We start from the raw sequence: 22,105 nt of genomic DNA on the forward strand, positions 1-22,105 counted from the left end.
AATTAATAACTTGTTCTGTTATGTTTAAGGTTATACCTTCTGTACATGGAGACAGCAATAAGAATGATATACAGACCGTTTTGTTTGAATATGTGTTTACTACTGGTAAAAAAGTAGCTATTTTAAAAACATTAAAAATGTTATGGTGATGCCAGAAAACCTATGGTGAGAAGAAACTACAACTAGACTTTACAGTTCTTTGCTTCCACAGAAAATCAAGGGGACTTTTCCCCGTTACTGCAGCAGAAAGGCAGGTAGGCCACCAACAAAATGCTTTTGAAAATCTCCATCACGTGTTTCAGGGAAACCTACAAGGAAGGTAAACCTAACAGCACTCTGCAGGTGAATGAGCAAATAAATTATTTGCCTTAAAATGGAAAAAGCTATTTTTAAAACATTAATCATCAGTGTTCCCTTTCTAAGGGTTGTTGCAGTGATATTGCTGAACATCTTTAAGTGGTGCATGTCTGCTTCACTGCAGCAGGCCAGTGAGAAACTGTTATCATAGTGGGCTTTTTTCTTCAATAAGAAGTAAGCTTGCTGAGAATATACTGGGAACAATAAAAATGCCTGCTGTTGTGCTGAGTTGTTCTCCTTTCATGCTAAAATACTTCTTTTGTATTCATTTTCCCAAACTAGTCTGAGTTACTGGGCTCCATCTGCTGTGTAAGTGACATATTACTTTAGGCATGATGTGGTACTGCATCTGTCTTTACGCTAAACTGGTGATCCTCCATTCAGAGTATGGGGAGAGTGCAGATAAAAAGTCTTTCCTGACAACAAAGCATTACAGAGAAGGGTATAGACAGAGAATTTTTTTCTTTGTTGTTGTCAATTATACAAGAATTCGATTCAGTCAATAATCAGCTGTTTGGATTCTCTGAAGAGGGCTTATTTTATGCAAATTATGTACATCTTTGCTCCACTGAATCTATAATTACATTCATTTAGCTAAATAATTTATTTTAAAATGTTTTCATTGTGATGTGATGTTTTTTTTCATTATTTTGAACTTTGGTTTTCATATGTATACAATTTTCAGCAGAAATATCTAAGTTTAATACTTGTATATGTAGTTTGAGAATTTTGCAAGGAATGTATCAATTTGTCCTGTCCTTCATTCACGTTAGCCCATAGACACTGTACAGCACTGAACACTATTTTATTGTGATTTCATCATCTGTTAATTTGAAATGAATTTAAAAAAAAAAAACCACCTTTAAGACAGGACAGGCAACAGCATCTAGATGGTAAACTTTACCACAAACATTTTCTGTTTTATCCACAAATATAATCTAATTCATAAAAACAGGTTTTCATTGTTTTCATTTCTAATTATCTGGGCAGTTGTCCCCTCCTTTGGATAACACATAAACATTTTCATTTCCTGCAGAAGTCTGGGGTACTCTATCAATAAGATAGAAAACTGTATTTTTCAATTTGTTATTAACTAATCATGGAATCTAGAAGCTTTCTGGTCACTTAAACTTGTTTTAATACAATAAGGTTACAATAAGTGATAGATGTTATCAAAGAATAAAGAGAGAAAAAAAAAAGCCACAGGATGGTGAGGCCACAGGATATTAAGACATATGTGCACTCATTTCCATCTGCTTTTAATCACCTAATATTAAACCAAGGAGCAAGAGTGGTCTTTCAGGCATGGGATTTGCTTATTCTGAAATATTGTACAAAGTAATTAGATGGTTCTTTACTGTGTTATTTATTGGAGCTGTTTGGGTCAACATTAACCTGTTTAATAGGTTAGCAATTCATGAAGACTGGTTATAAAATATGCTAAATTTACTGTTATGTCAGAAGCAACATATGAATTATTACAGTGACAGGTTCGTAGTTCTGCTGATAACATCTAATGTATCAATTGCTATGCTAAGCATATTGTCTGTAGTTCCATATTAAATCAGGACATCTGAAAAGAGGAATGAGAGAACAGGGATGTTGTATGGTCTTCATGATTATCTTAGTAGTGTGCAGTATTTGCCTGTCCTTATGTAGGTAGGAGAAATTATGTTCAGGTTCACATTATACTTTTTACAAAACTACCTTAGCTGCATGTACTTAATAAATATGAAACTTATTTAAGTAAATTGAGTCACTCAGCAACATAACCATTGACCACAGATTTAAGCACATTAGAATAGGCAGTTCTGTGTAGAAGATAACATTACTATAAACCTTATTTAAGACTTGATCACTTGATAATTGGGCCAATTCTGCTTAATGTCTTCATCAACTATCTGGATGAGGGGATCGAGTGCACCTTCACTATGTTTGAAGGCAACACCAAGTTGGGCAGGAGTGTTGATCTGCTTGAGGGCAGGAAGGCTCTGCAGAGGGATCTGGGCAGGCTGCATCAATGGGCCAAGGCCGATTGTGTGAGGTTCAACAAGGACTTGGTCACAACAACCCTAAACAATGCTACAGGCTTGGGAACAGTGGCTGGAAAGCTTCCCCAGCAGAAAAGGCCCTGGGGGTGCTGGCTGATGGCCAGCTGAACATGAGCCAGCAGTGTGCTCAGGTGGCCAAGAAGGCCAACAGCATCCTGGCTTGTATCAGAAATAGCATGGCCAGCAGGACTAGAGAAGTGATTGCCCACCCTGTTCTTGTCACTGGCGAGGCTGCGCCTTGAATCCTGTGTTCAGTGTTGGACCCCTGACTACAAGAAATACATTGAGGTGTTGGAGCACCAGTAAAACTGGTGAAGGTTCTCAAACACAAGGCTTATGAGGAGCAACCGAGGGAACTGGGGTTTTTTAGCCTGGAGAAGAGGAGGCTCAGGGGGGACCTTATTGCTCTCTACAGCTGCCTGAAAGGGGGTTGTAGCGTGGTGGGTGTCAGTCTCTTCTCCCAGATAACAAGTGACAGGACAAGAGGAAACAGCATCATGTTGTGCAGGGGAGGTTTAGGCTGGTTGTTAGGAAAAAATTCTTCACCAGAAGGGTTGTCAAACATTGGAACAGGCTGCCCAAGAAAGTGGTTGAGTTACAATCCTTTGAGAGATTTAAAAGGCATTTTGTTGTGGCACTTACAGACACGGTTTAGTGGTGGACTTGGCAGTGCTAGGTTAACGGTTGGACTTGATGATCTTAAAGATCTTTTCTAACCTAAATGATTCTATGATTAAAATTAAGTGAAAGTTTTCTATGAAATCGAAGTGTCATTGCATCATTAGATACAGGCAAAGATCTTACTTTTTAGTCAAAAGGCTTTAGTCAAATTAATTGTGTAAGATATCTTCACCTTCATGCGTTTTATGCCTTGTATTTCCTTCAACAAAGATCTCAAAATAGCCTTACACACTGATAAGGAAAAGTAAATCCTCTTCATCCAGGGCTAAGAGGGATCAGAGAAAACAATGGAAACACAAAAGAGTTTAGAAACTGCAGGTAGGGGACTGCTGGATTGATTTGTTTACATGAATGGTAAGGAAAAGAAGTGCTGTAGCAAAGTTTAGAGACAGATTACTGAGGAAAGTATGTTTTATATGGAATGGCCACAAATGGTACTGTCTGAGGAAGAAAATAAATTTGGCTTTTTTTCTCAGATGCTTTATAATTGTTATTATAATGCAAGGTCCCAGAATTCTGAATTTCTAATATATTTATGGTTCTATTATTTCTAATGTGAAAAGAAATCTTGGCAGTTATCATATCTCCAGGTTTCTAAAATGTGCTTTTGTTCCTAGCCAGAAAATATCAGTAGTTCATGGCTGGGAGTGGGGGTGGTCAGGGAAGATGGAGCTGTTGCTTTTTTCCATTCCTGCTAACAGAGGGGAATGAAAACCCTGTGGCGATGTTATTGCAGAGTTGCGAGTCATTTACAAGTGAATCAATTATTATTATCTGTAGGGAAATGAAATAGGGAAAAAAAGTACCCCACTTTGCAGTTGTATTTTGATCATATGACAAAATGAGAAGTCAGCTCAGGTCCTGGTGGTACAACAGAAAGAACCAGGAAGCATTAAGAAGGTGGGGAAAAAGGTAAGGCTCGTCATTAAATTTGTATCACTCATGATTCCTATTACTTAACTGGTTCAACATTCTAAAATGTATTGTCAGATGTTTTTTCAATAAAAGTAATTTTTTTTATTTCAAAAATTATTTCATAATATGCCATTTTTCACTGAAGAACTTTTACTCAGCAACTGTTTATAAATTGGTAAATTGATGGTTTTTTATTACAAATCTTGTGCAGATTAGAGTAGCTGAAGCCTAAAGGGACTGTTGACAGAGATACAGCCCAATCTTTCCACTGATGAAAGATAGCAGCTTTGCCTTGACTTTTCTGCATGGGCCATATGGAGGTGTTGCTGGGCCCTCTGTAGGAGGCATACATCCCCATCCATCCATCTCCCCGCCCACGTGGAGGAAGCTGTGGCAGTTCTTCTGAGGAAAAGGCAGCTGGCCAAGCAGAATCATCCCCTGGGCTACATCCAGCTTGCAGGATACTAGAGACCTTCCTGGCCAGAGCTGCTCATGGCAGCTTTAGTTTGTGCTCTAAGAATACCATGAACCTTGGCTGAGCAAAGGAACTTGCATTTTACAGAAGAATATTCTATTTCTGATACTTGCTTGGGAAAAAAAAAATAAATTGCACATTAATTCTTCTGAATTTCTTATATTTGTCATTTCAGACTGCACAGCTCCTGTGAAAAATTGAATGAGATCAGTGCATTTTGGAGGGATTTCCTTCTGCAATTATTACTAAGCATGTGTCTATTGCTTTTGGTTAATTGAGCAAACAATGCCCTTGATAGCCATTTCCTTTCACCATAGTCAAAGGCAAGGTAATTAGTTAATTGCCAGAAGGGGTTGTTAACTGCTGATAATGAACCACTTTTGAGGAAATTACTACCACAGTACTATTAGATACTGCAAGCATGCGTGAAGGGGAGAAATACTGTTTCTGATATTTCTGTACCTTTTCCTGCAAGGGAGTTGTAGCACCTATATTGCTACCATGGGGGGGGGGGGGGGGGGGGGGGGGCGGGGCGGGAAGGGAGAAAACAATTCTCATTTAGAGAAGAAAAATTATCTGACTGTTAAGAATAATTCTTCATGTGGCTGGCTAGTCATTATATGAATTTTCAAGACAATAGTCCATATCCATTCTTAGCCTTTCATCTTATAACATTGATCATTTGATCCAGCAGTATATAGAAGAACACTACTTTGCTAACATTTACATGATGAAGTACAACATGATGTATTTCTATGCCATTTACACAGAAGAACTTTGAAAAACCCTCATTCTAATCTAAGTGTTATTTTGTAAGTAGATTTGGATCAGACCTAAAGGATGGATGTTCTCATCACAAAGTTTATTACAGTTCTCACTAATTACTATTCTTTTTTGACACATTTAGCAATACCCTTGGTATGTATCTCAAAAGACAAAGGGTTAGGTTAGGCTTATATAAAATATATGGAGATCAAAACAGATTTTAGAAGGTTAAATTATAGTGTAACTGCAACAAAAATAGGAATTAAACACGCAATCAATTTTTCAGAATATTTTGAAATCCTGATAAAACACTAGAAGCACATTTCTTTTTAGTCTCCATAAAAATGGCCCTCTGTACTGTGTTTCAGATGTTCACACAGAATCTTGTGATAAGGAAATTCAGTTTATTAAACCCAAGTACCTACAAGAACTATCTGTGCAGAGTAAGTGCAGTACAACTTACGTTATACTTCATGAAAATTAAGTTTCCAGTTGTGTTGTGAGTTCACAAAAAAATGGTATTACAAAATTAAAAAATGGCTCAAGCAGGACCACCTAGGGCTGGTTGCTCAGGACCATGTTCAGACAGTTTTTGAATTACTCCAAGATTGGAGATACCACAGCTTCCCTGTGGAACCTGTGCTCAGGTGGACCCTCCTGTGTTTCAGTTTGTGCCTATTGCCTCTTGTCCTGTCACTGGGCACCACTGAAATGAGCCTGGTTCCCTCTTGTTTATACCCTTCTTTCAAGTATTTATATACATCGATAAGATTTCCCTGCACCTTCTCTTCTCCGGGGTGAACTGTCCCAACTGACTTAGACTCTCCTCATAGGAGAAGTACTCCTGTCCCTTGGCCATCTTAGTAGCCTTTCACTGGACCTTCTCCAGTATGTCCATCTCTCTCTTGTACTGGGGGGCCCAGCACAGGACACAGTACTCCAGAAGTGGGCTCACCAGTGCTGAGTAGAGGGGATCACCTCCCTCAACCTGCTGGCAACACCTCTCCTACCCAGGACACCATTGGCTTTCTTTGCTGCAAGGGCACATTGCTGGCCCATGTTCAACTTGGTGTTCACCAGAACCCCCAGGTCCTTTTCTGCAAAGCTGTTTTTCAATTACATACCATAAGCATATGCGCATATAAGAAGTTGTTAAAAGGTAATCACATTTATACTATATCTGGAGGGGGAAAATAGAAACCAGCAAGCTGGATGGCAGCCTCCACCTCTTCTGAGCAATTCTGCCTGTATGCAAAGAATCCACAGATGTCTCTCCTTGTCTGAAGAGGCCTTTGAGGTGAGCTCTACATACCATACATGTACCCACACAGTCATCTCCTAGCTATCCATGTCTGCTGTGTAAAGGATTATAATTTCCTTTTACAAGAAGTCCCTCCTCTTTGCAAAACAAGTGTTCAAAGAGTTGACAATAACTACATCGCCGCATCAGATTAGTAGAAAATGCAGCAAAATAGTACCATTAACTTGAAGTCCTAGTCCTAACAGAAATAGTATAAGTTTCTACAAATCAGTATATATTGTCAAAAATAGTAGCTATTTTATCCTGTTTATCTCTTCATCAAAAATATATTACTATTTATTAATAATATATTACTATCTACCTAGTAATAGGCCACAAATTGTTGCTTGGGGACTGGCTGGGCATCCATCAGCAGGTGGTGAGCAATTGCTTTGTGCATCACTTGTGGTTTTTCCCCTTGGGTTTTATTCCTCTCTCTGTCTCCCTCCTTTTCATTACAATTGTTGTTCTTGTTGTTATTATTATTATTTACTTTATTTCAATTATTAAATTGTTCTTAACTCAGTCTATGAGTTTTACCTGTTTCTGATTCTCCTCCCCAACCCACCAGGGGGTGGGGGTTGAGAGGGAGGTGAGCAAGCAGCTGCATGATACTTAGTTGCCCTCTGGGGTTAAACCATGACAGTCCTTTTTGGCTTTGGTAGCTGTATTACTACCTACCTAGTAATATTAGATTTTTTTTGATAGATTATATTGTACCTGAACTTCTGGGAATATTTCCATTATAACTAATTTGCATAATTACTAGCTAACTGTAATGTATTGATGACTATTCTCTCAGGATTAAAACATAATTAAAACACAGTTCTCAAAAGGAAAATATTTTAGTCACAGAAAAAATGGGATACTTTTGGATAATAATAATTGTCATTTTTGTTTTCTTTGCAGAATAATTCTGAAGCAGATTTTAGCAAATAAATATGGAGCTAATGTCAACTTGTGTGCAGGCAGTACTTAAGAGAAAGCACAAAAAGAAAGGTACTATATTTTATATAGGTAGCAGATTACATATTAGTTTACTACATACCTTTAAAGGACAGGAAGGAGACACTGGGAAGCAGAAGTTGATGTATAGAAACTAAACTGACTGTAACCAGATCTCCCATTTGTGATCTATTTCAGGCTACATAGACAACACCTACTTAAGGTATCTAAGTTCAAATACCTTTAGTTCCGAGCACCCCGTTAAGTGTGGAGGAGTTTCAGAGCAGCTAAGCAGAGACCTTGGACTGGCGGTGAATGCTTCCCTGTATTTCTGTACAAAAACCATAATCGTTTCACGTGATTAGCTCATCATAGTCCCAAGCCAGCAAGGAACATAAGCAACTACCGAAATCTCAGTGTTGTAGTAGTTGCATGCTTTCCTTGGGTCCAAGCCTTTGGAAATAGCTATCCACCCCCAATAGATTAGCTCCCTACCTCTCCCACATAGCTTTGCAAAGGAATTTAGATAGCACTTTAGCTCTCTAAATTTAGACTGCCACTTTAGTTCTCTAAATCCAGCTGTGAGACCCTCAGAAAGCCCTGCTTAGCTGCTACTTAACCTGAAAGGCACTGAAATTATCTCAGCACTGAAATACTCCACCAATGAATTCTTCTAGGTGCCCAGATTTCTGATGCTGGATAACGATATCCTGTGCATATCCTGAAGATGCCGAGCAGCTGTGAATGTGAGCATGGCAGATTCTCAAATTAGGCATTCTGCTGCTTGGCTTGACTGATCTCACAGACACCCTTATATGCCAACAATCAAATCAGATTTCAGATGTCCTATTGCCAGAGGAAGGGTTGTTAGGTTATTTCTGAATAATTCACTTCTAGTTCATTTCTGGGGGAGGTGGGATATCTGGTTTCAAACGCCTCTTCAAATCAGACACACAAAGTAGGTAAGAACCTGAATCTTTTCACTGGGATGTGGTATAAAAAAGAAACATAATTTCTGCCTGTTTTCTCAGAGAAAGGCCATCAGAAGCTAGGATTAATAACGTAAATCCTAAATCTTCTGACTACCTTAGCAACATTGCTGTTCAGCAGCTTTTTCTTTTTCCTCAGTGGTCTTTCTTACAGACTGGCTTGGGTGACTTTTTACTCTCCTAGAGCCTGCTATGGGTCATATTCTTAGGAACCTGGTGCTTTCCATGTGCAAGGAATTCCTAAATCTGGGCTGACAAGTTCACTAGAGAACAAGTACCTACCAATCAGCATTACTAAAGCTAATCCCACTTGGAAATTTAAGTTCTGGCTGCTTCATGTGCCATGTGTCTGAACTCTCAGTACTGCCTACTCTCAGTCTTATATTGCTGTCTCACTCCAGTAACTCCAGTCCCTGCAACAGATATGAGGTTTGCTCCTCTACAGTTTCAATTCAATACAAAATTCTTGCTGCTGTAAATTACAGTTCTTTGGACTTGTCACAAAGAGAAACTGAGCAGGTGCAGAACAGCTAAACCCATAGCCTCAGCTGTAAGCTCCTTCAGACAAGTATTGTCTTTCATTTGCTTTCAACATCCCAAGCACACCTGGCAGCACTCAAAAAATTATAGTTGTAAGAGGATGGAGAAAACTAATAAAAGATGAAAGGAGTTTGTTACAAGTCACCATAAATAGTGAATTAAAAAAATATTCTGCTGGACTTAACATGCCATACAGAAAATGGTTCTAGTCTGGAAAATCAGCTTTTGTCAGGATTGTCAAGACAATTGGCATCCAGTTAAAAAGTGAACTCTACTTACTATACAATCTCTGTAAAAATATCAAATCAAGGATTAACCTTATCTGAGATTCCAACATGCTAATGATCTAAAAAAGTTACACAATAGCACCTGAAAATAGAAAATAAAGACAGCTCTATCTATTAACCTTAGAGTTCTAATGGGAATCTGCATATTTTCTAGTTTTAAATGTATTTCAGGGGAAAATATATAGTTTATTTCTGTAGCTGCAAGGACAAACAGTTAAGAAAAATAATCATTCCTGTTGCAGATTCTCAAGTTGGCACTTAAAGTGGGTGAACATGAATTAGATCACTAACAAATGAAAGCCAGATAAAATATTTGACTAACACTGGGCCGTAACAGCAAATGATGAATGCATTTTCAAGTGTAATTATTACAAGCCAATTTAGTCGAACAATATTGGGGGGGGGGGGGGGGGGAGGAGGAAAATGTCATTTTAGAATAACTCTTTGATTTAGAAGTTTGTAATGTTTAAAAAATGCCGTACTCTTATTTTTTAAAACTCTAATATGTTCTCATAATAAAAAGAATAGCTAAATTTTTCATTATATCTTTAATGTTTTAATCACTCTATAATTTCTTATGTGTATTATTTTTCAGAATTTATATGCTTACTTTTAGACCAGAAATTAAACTGGAGTTTGGGGTTTTTTTTTCTTTTTAAATAGGTCTACCAACCTTTCGGTATACATAAACTGAACTAGCGCTTTCATATTGCTTTGCAGTTTCCAGTGAGATAGAATAGACAAAACAGAATTAGAGATAAAATCATTAATAGAAAGATCTTACGAGAGATGTTTTAATGCTCTTGCTGCAGAATTTGACAGTTTTGTTTTCATCTATGATTTGACAGGTCATTTTCTTGTTGATTTCATCCTGAAGAAGACAGAATGATTTAAACATTTCCATACTGTGTTATGGGAGAGATTTGCAACTCAACTCCAAATCGGCAAGTAATGTAGCTGCCTTTAGTGCCACGCAGTAACTGAGTTAAGCAAGCTGGTTTATAGCTTAACTAGACCTATTAGCCTGGATGCAGAACTGAAGTGCCACAGCTGTATTATTTTCAAATGTTAATTAACAGCTCTGTGTTAGCTATAGCTGTGCATTGTGGTGAAAGACCATACATCAGAAAACCTGGAGCTATCTCGGATGTCTTCAGGATGAAACCATACATTACTCTGTTTAGTCCTGGTCAGAATACAACAGGTTTTTGTGAGCATGTGGGAGTTAATCTTGTGAAACACTTTCATTTTCTTGAAGAAATTATAGCTATAGGAAGAACCTGTAACATACATTACTACCACTAGCAAAATTGATGTTTTTATTTTCTGTATTTTCCTTACATAATTTTAGCAACATGCTACAAGCTCTTTGTTTACAGCATAAACTGATCTGCCAAACAATAGAATCATTTTTAGCAAAAGGTAATTTCATTTGAACAAAACATAATGTTCACAGAAATAATATACTGTAGGTTATGAATGTGTTTACAGTTTCATTCAGGGTTCATTCTTGTTCTAGTTCAGTTTAATAATAAGATGTTATTAAATTCAAAAGGATGAGAAAGAGATTAGTATAAGCAGCAATGCTCTATTAAAAACCTTGAAGGCAAGCAAATGATTTCTGTAGGGAATTTGCTACTCCTCATTACAAAACTGTATTAGACTTCTGGGGAATTTCCTGTACATTGTTCTGTATTTTATGGTGAGGAAACAAAAGTCTTTCAGTAAGTGGTTTCCGTTAGACAAGTAAAACTTCAGTGACTGCTGGCGATAATTCTGATATCTGAGTTGTGGACACATACTATGAAGCATGGCATTTGAAGAAGGTAACTTTTCACTACAAATATCACCATTGTACATAGCCTGTGAAATTCAGAGAAAAAGAAAAAGCAATTTAAAAAAATGCCAGAGAAATGTTCCAAAGATGGAATTGCTTTGTCCAGTTTAAATTACCTAAAGATTAAGTAGGTTTGAGGTTCCTCAGTAAATAAGTGGCTATTATTCAGTCCTTCAGCAGTGTCAAGTTTGATATCTAGTACTATATGACACTTCAGAACAAGAAATGCAAGCTGTATGCTGCTGGAAATAGGAGGGAACCCAGCTTTTAACCCCGGGTTGTTATATAAGAACTGCATCGCTGTGCCTGCCTGAGCTCTGCTGGCATCAACCTAAATGCTGCAGGAGGAGCTATCTACCACCTTGACATCCCATGTGAATCCATAGCTAATAGCAACCACCTCCAGAGTAAACAGGTCCACTCTGCAAAAAAGAAAGAAGCAAAGCAGCCAAGAGTGGAAGTGGGGCAAAGGCATTTGATAGTTTATTTTTAATGAACTGCATGTAGTGACATTTTTCCTTAAAATTTAGCTGGTCTGAGTTCTATCACTTCTGTATTTAATTCTTCTCAGGTTTTGACCTTCTAGAAAATGTCAGTAACTTTGGAGAAGATATTTTTTTGACAGTATTATTAGCCTAAAATGTTTTCATTAGAATAATTGCATATGGTAAGTATAGGGAGGTCTTTCTGTTTTCTAGTGTCCCTGTTATAGGGTTGTTCTATGTTTAATACAGCTGTTAGATCCTTGAGAAATAATATTAGTTTATTTACTAACTGTTGTTTTACTGTTTGCTAACTAATGTATCAGTATATTTTTAAGAAAGCATCTGTGTCAGCTTATGTGAGTATGAGAAATTATCAGAGCAATAATTTGTCCAAAGAACCATTGCCTGCTGTTTTTATTGTTAGGTTTTTTCCTGGTATGCACGTCCCAAATTATGAGGCAAAATGAGTGGGCATAGAAAGTTATATATCAAGCCTTCTATTCTATTGTGAATAACAGAAGATATTTGCATCTTGGAACAAATACAGTACTGAGAGAAGTGTATTTACATATTAAAGCAAGGGGTTATTAGATCTGTACAAAGACAGGAAAACTGTCGTTTTTTTAAATTGTGTTGTAATATATAAGAAAATGGGTAACAATAAAACATGAAAAATATCCTGGTGAAAGCAAAATATCTTCTATGTTGAAAGAAGAACAGCAAACTTAGCTTTATTTGATTATGACCAGGACCTCACCAGCTTTGCTTACTGATCTGAGAAGCTAAAAACTGGGATAGTGCTGACTGGTACTGTAATGTTACTGTGTTGTGTTGATGTTAAGGACATCCTGACTAAGCAGTGTAGATAGATAATGTTTTGTGGGTATGACTGTATCACTGAGATCTGACTATTTTTGTCTAAGATTTACAAGTTTTACTGAAGAAATGGTTCTCCAAAGGCACAGACTATGGCTGAAAAACATGTTTCAGACTTTCTGTTTGCCATGTATCATTTAAGCCAGTGACAAATGAGAGTCAGTAAAAGGTGTTCAACCAGAAATCCAAGAGTACCACATGTTGCATCTTTTGCATTCCTGGAGAACAGAAATTACTAAACTGGAAATCCAAAAGTAGGCCTAATCATACACAGCATTCAAATGTCATGTATGTATTCATCCCCATAACTAGAACCATGCAGGTGAGAAGTATTTTTAGACTGAATGAAAATCGTCATCAGATGGAAGGGAATGTGTTAGAGTAGAAGCTTGAGTCACACATGGCAACACAGGTTCTTAGTTGTAATACAGTCCTGTCAAAGACCTGCACTGTCATTTATCTTTGATGTTAGGATTAGAATAAATATTCAAATTGGGGTGGGATGTGTGGGGATGTGTGGTTCATTTATACTGTTCCAAACTCCCCCTTTGTCCTCTGATCCCTAAAATGCATCAGCTTATTCCATACTGATTTGTTGCAAGGAGAAAGACACAATTTGAATCTTTGCCAAAACAAAAGGTGAAACAGTGAATTTTCTTCTAATCTTGCCAGTACTATTCCTGAGGAACTGCAGTATAAAATCTATCACAAACTCAGTGGCTGCCAAGTCTAAGGAAGATGGAAACTTTTGTGGTAATCCAAAATTTTAGATGAATAAAGGGCAGCCCTTGGATATGATCTAGTACACTTGCCAGAGGCTATAGCATCAAATTTATTTAAATTTTTAGAGTATTTAATATACAGAAAGGCAGTTTACTAATGCTTTACCCATTTGTAGATTAAACAAAGGCTCATTAGCTCACATGAGACAGTTCAGTTTTATTTTTAGCTACAGTATGGCTGGTGCAATGCCTCTTCTTTTAGCATTTTCATTTTGCATTGCCTTCAGTCCTGACATGAAAGTTAACATTAATCTGCCAACTCATTCTGATTGGATTGCTTTGGAAGTCACTCCAAAGTCACAATGGCTAAATGGGATGAAGCTGTAAGACAGAAATGCATTGCAGTTAATACCTCTGCAGTACTGAAGCTAAGCCAGGGCCAGCCCTAATTCCTGAAAGAAAACAAATCCACAATAATCCATCCCTTAATTCTGAACAGAGTGGCACAATGCCAAAAAAATATAAAACATGTATTCCTTACTAAAACACTGCATCTTATTCCACCATGGTTTCTCTTGGCCTTTTATTCATGTAGTTTGAGGTCAGCGAGCAGCATACATGTGAAGGTGTTATCCATACTGACACTTACAGCATTCCAGTGTTCTCCCAAAGTAAACGGACTTGGGGAGAGAGTGGTTGCTGAAGCAAATCATTTCGGTTTCTGTTGCAACAATTAGAAAGCAAAAATTAAGATAACTCCAAATTCCACACACAGCCCCCCCCCACACACACACACACAGCCCCCCCCCCCCCCCCCCCCCCCCCCGAAATCTGAGAATATTTTCAGGTTTTTAATCCATCTAATGTCCAGCTGAGTAAAACTAGTGTTGTTTTTTCACAATCTGGGTCAGATTTTGGTTCTGCAAATCAGGGATGATCCCATTCATGTATAATTAGTCTCAGTTTGGAGATTTTGATTAGGAGCATGTTGATTTTAGCCCAAACCTAGACTGTGTTATTTAGAATTTATTCTCCCTCAAGTGCTTTTGTGATGATAACCTAGTGTGACAAAAAGAACCAGTTTAGACATTTCTATCTTCATCCAAAAATGTGTCCTCATGTAGAAATAACCCTTAAAAATGTCTTAGTAATGTGAAATACCCACAGAAATGAATAAGCACACTGGGGTGAGTTAGGTGTCTAGAAAGAATTTCTAGAGGTCAGATCTAATTTAGGACACCTTAGGATCCCTTTGTGATAGCTTTTTTGTAATGTAAACCTCATACATTATTAAAATATATTTTTATGCCTTATGTTAAATCAAATGATGAAAGAAATTTTTTTCATTACCTGGCCAGAGCTGAAAAACAAGAACAAAGTGGTGACGTGCCCCACTTGCTTCAGGGTTGGCAGGGCTTGCTGCGAATGAAATCCTGGTGATGCTCTGAGGCCTGGAAGTTACACATCTCCACAAAGCATGGAAGCATTTCAAGAAATTTTCTTTAAACTGCTTCACAGAATATTGGAAAAAAATGTTTTCAAGCATTACACAGACATACATATAAAGATATCTTTGTGCATTATTCTTTATGAATCCATTTTCAAACCACTTAGTCAACTTGGTATTATTTTTGCTATCTTTGGTAAGACTGTCAAACCCTCATCTTTGCAGCAAAAAAAAATCTGTGGCCTACAGAAATTACTTGATATATGAAGAGTACTTACTGCACACATTTCAGAAGCCCAGGTGAGACAAGGAGGAAAAACATCTTCTTGCTTCCTTCCAGCCTCTGGCATGGCTTCCCAAACACAGGTGCAGAGGCCTGTGCAGGCAAAGATGAGCTTTCCTTCCCACTGTGTCTTAACCCCTGTGAGATACCTGACTTTGGTGCCATGGTCAGTATATGGCTGGATGGCTGGAGAGCGCTGCATGACGGTAAGTAACTGCAAGCCAGTCCCCCATAGCCTGGCCCACCTGTATTCAGTGGTGAAATGGTGCAGAACTTTGAAAAGAAATACAGCTCCATGTACAACCCTACATTTGAAACAGGCTCAGCTCATCAGTACCATGCTGATGCAGCTGTTTGCTTCTCTTGGGGTGGCTAACTGTAGCTCTGTAGTAGGTACTCACACATACACATGTAAGATAATATTTATGTCTATTGTTAACATCTATTTTTAAAGGTTGAAAACCTTACTTACCTCCAGCAAATGCTGCAAACAATTGACTCACAAGTGAACTATAAATAATGTTTGCAGCACGAGCCCATGTAACATACTGCTCTAGCGTTACTGAATATTCAGAACCTGCTGCCTCTGGTAGCTATATACGTCATGTTCATGACAGGTTTGGGCTTCAGTAGCCCAGAGCCTAAGACCCGGCATGTGTTTTGGAACTAGAGCGTTTGCAGATTAGTGAATACCAGCCACAGGGCCAGGTATGATGTGGAAACTTGAAAATACAAAGTGTCTGTACTGACATTCTGAATATTACCAAAAAAATAATATAAAATATAAAGGTTGGGAGGAGATGAGGGGAATGACCACAACACTGATAAATGCTGCCAAGCATAAGGAAATTTAGGCAGCTACAGGCCCATCCTCCATCATGTTCAAGGCTTCTGTTCTAGGCAGATTTTTGAAGGAAAGTCTGAAGGCATGGAAAATGTCATGAAACTGGGTATAGCAAGGATAGAACTTAGCAGACAAAGCTATTAAATGGTTGTCCATCACCAAAGCAAATGTGGTAGAAGATGGGAGAGGCTCTGGAAGGGCAGCTGCATATTTCCACCGTGTGGATTTCTCTCTGTTGGAATTAAGGAACTAGCCATTGTGCTGCTGGCCTGTGCCCTAGGAAAGGGCAGAGCACTCAGTGTGTAGGAGAAGGGATGGAGAAGGAATGGATCTTCCACGTGTTGCCAGCTAGGCTGATGTAGTAAGTCTCCAGCATCGCTATCACAAGAGGACAGCCCTGCAGTCTGTTCCCGGTTTGGCAGGAATAGAATAAGAAGAAAATGAAAAACATGGGTTAAGGAAAGGTCTCAGCTACTGCTCCCTAGTGTACAGCTCAGTGTCTATGGTCAATGCTGCCTTATACCCCTTTCCAAGGAGGTTTATTGTCTTGGAGGCAGAAGAATAGGAGCTCATGGAAGCAAGATTCTAGTAGTGATATGGCCATCTGCTTACTGTGCTGCACGTCACACAACAATTCAACCAGAACCTGAAGTGCTGTGATGTACACTTTCTTGGCTGTGTCTACATAAAGTCAACTTGTATTCAGTCACACCTAGTATGGAGATCTGTGTGATAAGAACGTGGCTACTTCTAGTTATTGAAACAAAATCACTGCATTCACACTGTCTTTCTTTTCAGCAACCTTGCCAGACCAAATCAGGCTGTGCTAAGCTATCTTCAAGTGTATGTACCTGCAACGTGAATGGTGGGCTAACTGAGCAGTCTAGTTGACTAAATTAATGCATGTATCGGTGCATATTAAAGAGTTGACTATGGTGTTAAAATGTCGATACATAGATCAAGCTACAGATTAAATATTTGGGTTTTGAGAATTTGTCCTGAGAGATTAAACAAATGAAACAGATATCCTTCTTTTGATTATTCTATTCTTTTAATATTTGCCCAGGCAAAGCTATCTTGAATGTCACTCAGACATTGCTGTCAAAACCCAAGGTTATAGTAAGTTTCACATCTCGTGTGATAAATGATGTCTTTGCTTTATGGGAAAAGATAATTGCATATAGAAGCACTGTAATCTTGAGTTGCAATTGGTCAAAAAAATTTAGCTAATGGAGTCCACAGCAAATTTTTAAAATGTTTTTACTTTTGCATTTTGCTGCAAAAATACTTCTATATTACTTGTGGGAAAATGCTGAAGTTGATTAAACAGAAATGTCATCAAATGCATAAAGGGCTGAACTGCATTATTTTGATCTAAATCCCAAACAACATAAGTACATTCTTTTGCTGCCCTGACATAGCACCAGTAATTGAAATTCAGGGTCTGTATTCTAGACTGTTTTCCAGCTCTGCAGTAAAGCCAAAAGGTTTCAACAAAGATAGAGTCCTGACTTGACCCTTTGTCCTCTGCCTTACCACATTGTACTTATTATTCTGTTTCAATCTGCCATTTAAGGATTCTTCCATCAGCTTTCAGATATCTGAACATCACACATAAAACTGTGCAATTGCAATTAAAATTCATCTCCCATGTGCCATTTTATTTTCAGTGTACTGGGTGCTTGCAGAGAAAAATAATGTTTGAGCTGTTCTTAAAGTCAGCGAAAAACATCAGAGATTCTCCCCTGAGTTTTTTCAGTTGTGGGGTTAACATCTGCAGGAGTTGGTATCAATTAATTAATGGTATCAATTAATATAAATGCTAAGGTGCTGTAATGGGTGGTTTTTTTCCTTTATCATGTAAACTGATGGATGCAGAAAATTAAATTAGAAGGTAATCAGATAAATTAGAGTTGATTTACCATACAAAACAGGAATCAGATAAAAACTACCAGAAAATGTATCCAACAAATTGTTTCCTAGCAAAAAATAATCTGCCTAAGTTTTGGGTGACCACATTTGCAAAGAGAGTAATTACTATTTTGAGAACAAAAATACTGTAGAATCCTAGAATCATTTAGGTTGGAAAAGATCATTAAGATCATCAAGTCCAACTGTTAATCTAGCACAATCAAGTCCACCCCTAAACCATGTCCCTAATCAACACATAAACACTTATTTTAAATACCTCCAGGGATGGCTACTCATCCACTTCCCTGGGCAGCCTGTTCCAATGCTTGACAACCCTTTGGGTGAAAAAGTTTTTCCTAATATCCAAACTAAACCTCCCTTGGAGCAACCTGAGGCTTTTTCCTCTTATCCTATCTATTGCTTGTTACTTGGAAGAAGACACTTGACACCCACCTGCCTACAACCTCCCTTCAGGTAGTTGTAGACAGCACTAAGGTCCCCCCGAGCCTTCTTTTCTCCAGGCTAAAGAACCCTAGTTACCTCAGCAGCTTCTCATAAGACTTGTTTCCTAGACCCTTCATCAGCTTTATTGCTTTTCTGAGTTCCTCTTGCTGCACTGAAATTTCATTTTGTTTCCTATCACTAATATTCTCTAAACCTTTTCATGTAGAATAATGACCCTATACAAATATTTTAAAAAATATTTACTATCAGGAGGTAACATCATCATTACACTCTTGTATTTTCAAATTTGAAAATAATGCATGGTTCCGGTATTATAGAAATGTATGTTACAAATTCAGGTCCTTCCAATACCAGAAAAAATCAGGGCTAATAGGAAGAGTAGTAAAAGAAAAAAGAGAGACAAAGCTGAGAAAAGTTATATTTAGTAAAGCTGCTTGAAGTATTGGTTTGATTGTTGCTAAAAAGCTATTCTAAAATATGTATTAGACATTTGTTAGTAACTGAAAACTTCCTTTGATGCTCAGAATTTTCCCTGTATACAATGTTATATCATTCAACTGTCTATAAAAAGGGGGAGTAAAAGACTCCTCATTCCTAAAGTTTATAATGAGAAAATCCTCTGGGGAAAAAAAAAAATATCCAAGTTTCTTTATATACCCTAATAATAGACAAAAAAGAGCATCCCATCAGTCCTGGCTTTTTGTTTTCAGATTTTTTTTTTTTTTTATAAATAAGAAATACAGTAAACATTTATACTTATTTTCTACCCCTTTGTTTCTTATTATATACTACATGATGGTAAACCTAGATCTGGATTCATTCCTGACACCTTAAAATCCCAGATAAATCTTCCTGCTACAGCATTAGAAGATGCCAACTAGCTCTGCTGGAAATGGCATCCCAGCATCTTGTGCAGCTGTCTGACCATGGGGAGGGCCAGGATTTTCAGAAGTGACTAACAATTCTGTTGCCCAAATGAAACCTCTTCATGTGTCAGACAGTGGGTAGAGCCATATCTTAAAAATCAATATCTAAATGTGTCTGAAGGAACATACTTAACATCTTTGGAAAGTTTTAGCTTATTATTTAGGACAAGGAGTGAGCTGTTAGGCAATTATAAAGGAGGTGAGTGTTGTCTTATGATTATATTGCCTTTGCCCTACAGAACTTGTCCTGTGAGGAACATTTGCCAGGTTCCCCGGTCAGACATTATACTTCTTGTGCCACAGAATTAATTGAAAATACATTGTGGGGTTTCATATTTTGGAAAAGGCTCTATACAACCATCTTCATGAATTCAACTTGTGGAAAGAGGCATGATTCTTTCACTTATTTTGAGTGAAGAGGTTTGACAATGTATATCCTTTCCTTCTGTGTCAATATGGCACTGTAGAAAACCCTGAATAGCTGAAGTAAACAAATGGATGAAAAAAATCAGCTCAGGGCTGCTCAGTCATAACTGTATGTCTGATTTCCACTCTCAAAAACCCCTGAAAAATATTTTTTTCTGTGATTCTGTGAAAATCTGATATTTATTTTTTTTCAGGAACAGTGCTGCATTTGCTATGCATACCATGAAATATTTGCACAGAGTATTTTGGAAAATGTGGTGACTTCAGCACAAGCAAACATGGAATCATTTGTCACTCATTTCTTCCAAGCCAATCTAACAGACAACACAGGCCAAATGATCCTTCTGTGTAATGTGGCTAAAAAAAAAAAAGCTCTGTGTACTTCTAAACATTAGAATTCAGATGTTTACTAGGCAGGAAAAGTGCTTTTAGAAAAAAAAAACAACAAAAGCGCCAAGATTTGCATGTGCTCTAATGCCAAATTTTTCTGTGCCAATTCAATATTCCAGCTAGGAAAGAAAAACTTGTAATAAATGCACAGGCTATTTCATACAGAGAAGGCACTTTCAACTTACAGAAGAAATTTTAATTTCAGGAAAGAGAATTTGTTATATTAAAGAATTAGGAATGGATTCACGTATGAGATCATGCAGTAGAACACTCCCACTTGTCCTACAGAACCAGACTAGGAAATGTGAAAAGCAGAATAGCACATTAGGTATGTTTCACACTCTGTTGTTCAGCTGTTGTGGGAAAAGTCCCCATTGCTCCACAGCCTTTAACCTCTTTGTAAGACCACATGTTTTTAAACAGCACTGACAATCTCACATTTATAAGGAAAAATAACAATCCAGGATAGCAAGTCAGCAGCTTACAAGTGTTTCTGGTCAGCAACAAGCCATATGTAATATTAAGCCTAATCGTTTAAGTATGTAAACTTCTGAAGGACATAATATAGTAAGACACTGATGCATTTTCCAAAGTGGACCTAATAAAGAACTTTCTGATTATTAACAAGCATAGATCTTGGGAGTAAATGCATGAAGCTATTGTGCCATTAGTAATATATCTTCTTAACCATCTTATCTGGAAAAATGAACATAAGTTCAATTTTTCAAAAAAAAATTGGAAAGCTGAAAAGAATAAAAGAAAACTGAATATGGAAAGGGAAGCCACCTGTGTCGGTATTTGTAATGCTGGTCTCCATTCTGCAGTGGACAATGATACGCTTTTTGACATGGTCTAAAAGCTTATGATTAGAAATGAGATGGAGATTACGTGCCTCCATTTTTAAATCCAAAGGGTAGTTACTGAGGGTGCAAGTTGTGTCCTTGAGGAATGCCTCTGGAAAGTGTAAAGTAGAAGATCCCCTATGTGCAGGGCCTGTCTTGTTTTCACTATTCTTTTGGACAACAATGTTTGTTAATTACTAAGTACATAGCCCAATTCTTAAGACTGTATTAACTTACAGCAGGTTTTCGAAAGGGATGTAACTGTTTTCTTTTTTCACTCCAAAATGTATTTGTTTTGCTTCTTCTAGCATAGAGGACAGAAAATCAAACCAGACTCATCAACTGTGTAGATAGTTAGTGGATTTGCTGTCCACTAACTTTACCTAACTGTTCCTTTTCTTGCACCAGACTGGCTGTGCATCTTGTCACTTGATAAGACTGGAGGAAAGCAACACTGGAAATCTGCTACTAGAAATCACTTGGTGTCAAAGCTAGTGAGGGAGGTGCTAAAAAGTAACCTGTTTTACAGAGAAAAGAAATAGAGAGGAATCTGTCACAAACTGTGGGTGGAGGAAGAGTCTAAAGCTCACGATGGTCTTGTGTCACCCCCAGGAACAAACAGCAGCCCCTAATGTGCATGAGAGGCCTCAGAAAATCTTTACTAAATACTTAAGGAATTTACTGACCTTCAGATTGAAGAGAATCCCGAGGAAGGGCAAGATGAAGAAGGTGGGTCAGTAGCACTGAACTCTATTACGCTGTAACAGCTGTTGCTATCAGACCGAAAACATTTCCGTTCCTCTTATTCCTGCTTTGAGCCTGAACCTAATCCTATGGGCTGGCCAAAGTAAATAGTGCATAGATCAGGCAGATTTCACCATAACACTTTTAGTAGAGGGCACTTGTGTGAATTAAATTGCTTGATATGTCCAGAAAAATAATTTATCTCTCTTAATTCACTATAATGATCTACTGGTTTGACTAAAGACTTTTTGTAAGGAAAATCTTCTCCTGCCTTACACCATAAAATCACCTTTAAAATGTCCTCATCTTGAACACTACACTATATATCTTGCAAAAATATTCTCCGCCAGTATAAATAAAGGCTTTAGACATGTCACTCCTTATTAATATCACAGCATTAGAAACTAGAGACAAAAGGAGGGCAAAATTGTTGTTGCTTTATTTAGAAACAAAGTACATGGGGAAAAAAATGTCTCACCAGTTACAAGGCGCATGGCGATGTCACATTCCACAAAGATTTTGGTGCAAGGAATATAACAGTCTGTATCTGTTAATTTTTATAGCACTTAACACTAACTGGAGCAGAAGGAAAATACAGTATG

The 22,105-nt window shown here is 37.7% G+C and overlaps 1 long non-coding RNA gene across 1 annotated transcript in view; it reads right to left on the bottom strand.

Annotated features, from left to right (window-relative positions):
- The window catches only part of LOC308066874, a 64,279-nt gene extending 55,325 nt beyond the window's left edge, over positions 1-8,954 (bottom strand). Inside the window, exon 1 of the long non-coding RNA XR_013929352.1 lies at positions 7,731-8,954. This is a non-coding gene — a long non-coding RNA (uncharacterized lncRNA). The remainder of the gene's footprint in view (positions 1-7,730) is intronic.
- Positions 8,955-22,105: the final 13,151 nt, after the last annotated feature.

The sequence above is a fragment of the Falco punctatus genome (assembly GCF_963210335.1).
Source record: "Falco punctatus genome assembly, chromosome: 7".
Lineage (NCBI taxonomy): Eukaryota > Metazoa > Chordata > Aves > Falconiformes > Falconidae > Falco > Falco punctatus.